At 42.1% G+C, this 4,365-nt stretch overlaps 1 pseudogene; it reads left to right on the top strand.

Moving 5' to 3' along the window:
- Window positions 1–2,322: 2,322 nt before the first annotated feature.
- On the top strand, window positions 2,323–3,749 carry LOC102163367 (annotated as a pseudogene).
- The last annotated feature ends 616 nt before the right edge of the window (window positions 3,750–4,365 follow it).

Raw genomic sequence — 4,365 nt, 5'->3', positions numbered from 1 at the left:
CAATGGCATCTGATTGTGATTTTAATTTTCATTCCTCTAATGGGTAATGATATTGAATATTTTTTCATATACTTGTCATCTCTGAGTCTCCAATGAAATGCTGCTTCATGTTTTTGTCCATATGGTAGTTGAATTGTATGCTGTTTAAATTTTTACTTTCACTTTTGAGAAAGCTTTACATCTTCTAAATACTAGCTCTTTGATGTATATGTTATGTTCCAATATTTTGTCCTGATCTGTATCTTGTCTATTCATTCCCTTAACAGGATCTTTCACAGAGGAAAAAAAATTATTTTGAGGAAGTTTAATTTATCAACATTTCCTTTTATGAATCAGGCTTTTGTGGCAAGTGTAAGAGCTCTTTGCCTAACCATAATGTTCTTATTTTTTCCTAAGTATGTTTTATAGTTTGACATTTTACATATAATTCCATGATCTATGAGGAGTTAATCATTGTATAAGATATGAGGCTTATGTTGAGGTTCATTTATTTAAATTTTTTTTAAACCTTTAAATGTTCAACTGTTCCACCACCTCTTGAAAAGACTGAAATGTCTGTCTTTCCTCAGGCATATTTTTGAAGATCTATTTCCTATTTGATTCCTTTATGCATCTATTCCTCTCACATTATCAGAGTTTTGGCTACTGCAGCTACATAGCAAGTCTTAAAAACAGATAAATCTACTTGTTACCTATAATTTTTATCAAAACTATCTTAGCTAATCTAGTTCCTTAGACTTTCTATTAAAAAATTACCAAAAAGGACCTATTTTTAGCACAGGGAATTATATTCAATATTTTATAATGACCCATAAGGTAAAAGAACCTAAAAAGGAATAGCCATATATGTATGTGTAACTGAATCACTGTGCTATGCACCTGAAACCAACATAACATTGTACATCAACTATACTTCATTTTCATTTTTAAAAGTTATAATGTTGTCTATGTCTGCAAAAAAATCTTTTGAGTATTTTGACAAAAACTCTTGTGACGATTAGTTTTATGGCCAACTTGATATATATTTGTGTTATGTCTATGTATTGTGTATGTTATATACATACCTTGCAATAGTATAAAAATGAATGAAAAGTCATTTCAGTTGCAATTAAAATATATGATTTTAACATGTATCTAAGATCACATAGCTAGATAGTGGCAGAATTGCGCTTGAACTCTAGCTTTCTTTTATATCAAAATATATGTGCTTAATTTCTGTATTAGCACATATTATATCCTATATTATCTCCCTGGGGTGGACAAGATCTCATACAGAGAATAATACCCTCCACCAAATATGTTCATGTCCTAATCTCTGTAACCCATGAATATATAATTTTATATGGTAAAGGAGAATTTACACATTTAATTAAATTAAGATCTTTTCTCCTCTCTTTCAGTAATGAGTGTCACTACCCATTTTGCTTAGGCATCTGCTATAAATAGTTTCCTAATAAAATCTTCAGTGAACTTCCTGCTTCCCACTCTCAACTTCCGTATATAAAATGTACCACAGATGTTTAAGAGGCGTCTTGTTCATATTTTAGCTTTTAGGAACTTTAGCAGTCCCTCTAAATACAGCATGCCTATTGCAAAGAAGAGAAACCACTGAAATCATTTTGAGTAATGGGGGTATTTATGTAAATGAATATTTGTTTAAATAAAATCCAAGCAAGAAAAGGAAAAAAAAGAGTAAGGATCAAAAGGAACTAAACTGAACATCAGAATACCAGGAATCAAGACCATTCTCAAGCAACAAGGGGCTTCGGGGCCTGTCATCTTATTTCCCTCTATCATCATTCTCTCTGAAGTGTTTGCCTTGCTCTCACTTTACTATTTGCACTGCTCTAAACCTAACTTTAACAGACCTTTTAATTTAAGTGTATGTAACTGCAGATTCCATCTTTTAGTTTAAATTATCAAAAGTTTAAGAATCTGATTGTCAATGACTTGAGTGTTTACAGTAATGTACCACCTGTGGTGCAATTAACTTTGTATATGGGTGGGGATGGGGCTAATGCATAAGAGCACAAACTTGTACATGAACTTGAGTACCAAAGTTTAACAAAAAAGGAAGGTGTGTGGATTCCATTGCGGCTCCGTGGGTTAAGAACATGACATAGTGTCCATGAGGATGCAGGTTTGATCACTGGCCTTGCTCAGTGGATTAAGGATCTGGCATTGCCACGAGCCATGAAACAGTTTGCAGAGGCGGCTTCGGGTCCAGTGTTGCCTCTGCTGTGGTGGAGACTGGCAGCTGCAGCTCTGATTAGACTCCCTAGTCCAATCTTCCATACGCTGCTGTGAAGCTATAGAAAAAAAAAAAAAAAAGAAAAGAAAGGGAAGGTGTGAACGTGATAAATGTCTACTACAAAACACTAAATGAAATAAAAATAATACCTGCTACCTCCTCCTCCCCCGGCCAAGGTGGCTGGCAAGCCCGGAGTTGCTGGGCCGGCGGGGCTCCCTCTACGCTTCTCGCAAGGGCTCAGCTGGTGGACCATCTTGGCAAGCAGCCACGAGGACTAGAGTCCCAGCATGAGAGTGCTCAGGGGAGATGAGAGCCTGGAGGGCCTCCCGCCCACCTGTCACTGAAGCCTGCCCTCCACACCAGGCCCAGCATGCGCCTGTTGGTGTGGAGGGCACTGCTGGCAGCCGGCCTTGCCCTGGCCCTGGTGCTGGCCATCCAGCTAGGGCAGCAGGTGCTGGAGTGCCAGGCAGTGCTGGGGGCCCCCCAGAACCCCTGGCAGGCTATGCGGCCGGAGCAGGAGGACCTGGTGATGATGGGCACGGACTATGTGGAATACCATTGTGGCAAGGCTATGCCGCACATCTTCGTGGGGGGCGTGCCCCTGAGCTGCACTACACTGATGCACATGATGCTGGATGCCCACCTGGAAGTGCGCTGCGGTGAGGAGACCCGCATCATCCCCCAGGCCATGCGTCAGGCCTGGTCCAAGTCCCGTGGGGAGAAGCTGCGGCTGGATGAAGCCAGCATCACGGACCAAGCGCTGGAGGCCACCATGCAGGCCTTCATCCTGGAGGTGATCGCCAAGCATGGCCGGCCGGCCGGCATCCTCTGCAACAAAGACCCATTCACCCTCAAGTCCTCTGTCTGCCTGTCACGCCTGTTCCCCAACTCTAAGTCCCTGCTGATGGTGTGAGATGGCTGGGCCTTGGTGCACTCCATGATCACCCGCAAGGTCACCATTGCTGGCTTTGACCTCAGCAGCTACCACAACTGCCCCACCAAGTGGAACAAGGCCATTGAGGTGATGTAGGCACAGTGTGTGGAGGTGGGCAAGGACAAGTGTCTGCCGGTGTACTACTAGCAGCTGGTGCTGCACCCCCGTTGCTCCCTCAAGCTCATCCTCAACTTCCTTGGCATCACCTGGAGTGATGCTGTCCTGCACTACGAGGACCTCATTGGCAAGCCCGGAGGTGTCTCCCTGTTCAAGATTGAGCAATCCACAGTCCAGGTCATCAAGCCTGTGAACCTGGAAGCTCTCATCAAGAAGACTGGCCACATCCCTGGGGACATGATGTGAGACATGGCCCAGATCACCCCCATGCTGGCTCGGCTAGGCTATGACCCCTATGCAAACCCACCCAACTACAGCAACCTTGACCCCATCGTTGTCAACAACACACACGAGGTCTTGAAAGGGGACTGTAAAACACCAGCCAATCTGAAAGGATATTTTCAGGTGAACCAGAATGGTACCTCCTCCCACCTAAGAAGTGCATGATTTCCAGATCTCTACAAATGGCTTTGTTGCCAGGAAAGAAGAAACTTTGCATTGGAGTGGAAATCAGACCTCTAATCCAAGCATATTGCTTTCTATTAATGGCCAAAACAGGACTGCCCATGAAGATCATATTTGCATATGTTTGCAAAAACCAAATCCTCAAAAACTTACCTTGAAAACTTGAAACACTCTATCTTAGGACAGTCTGGAGTAGAGAACCAAGAATGTGGAAGTAGTCTGGCTTTTGAAACTTGGGTATTTTATATTCCGCCCCCCCCCCAACTTTCTTTTAAGGGATGGATTTGCCATCCTCCTTAATTTGCAGGATTGCCTCAGTGGCTTTGTTTTCTGGGACAGGGCCTGCCACCTGTTCCTCTCCTGTTGACCCTTACTTTTGAATTCAAAATATCTATATAAGAATTTAATATATGAGGTTTTCTTTGATTCCTTCTCAGCTCTACTCAGTTTCACAGAGAAAAAAAAAAATTCAAATAAACCAAACAGGGATTCAAAAAAATAATAATAATAATACCCGACCTCAAAAGCCACTGTCGTTCCTACTTTAATGATGTGTATAGTCTGTGCACTGGATTTCAATTTAAGATGTTAAATAAAT

The sequence above is a fragment of the Sus scrofa genome, unplaced genomic scaffold (genome assembly GCF_000003025.6).
Source record: "Sus scrofa isolate TJ Tabasco breed Duroc unplaced genomic scaffold, Sscrofa11.1 Contig915, whole genome shotgun sequence".
Taxonomy (NCBI): Eukaryota; Metazoa; Chordata; class Mammalia; order Artiodactyla; family Suidae; genus Sus; species Sus scrofa.
The sequence above is the reverse complement of the archived record's forward strand: the minus strand, read 5'-3'. Positions and strand labels throughout refer to the sequence as shown.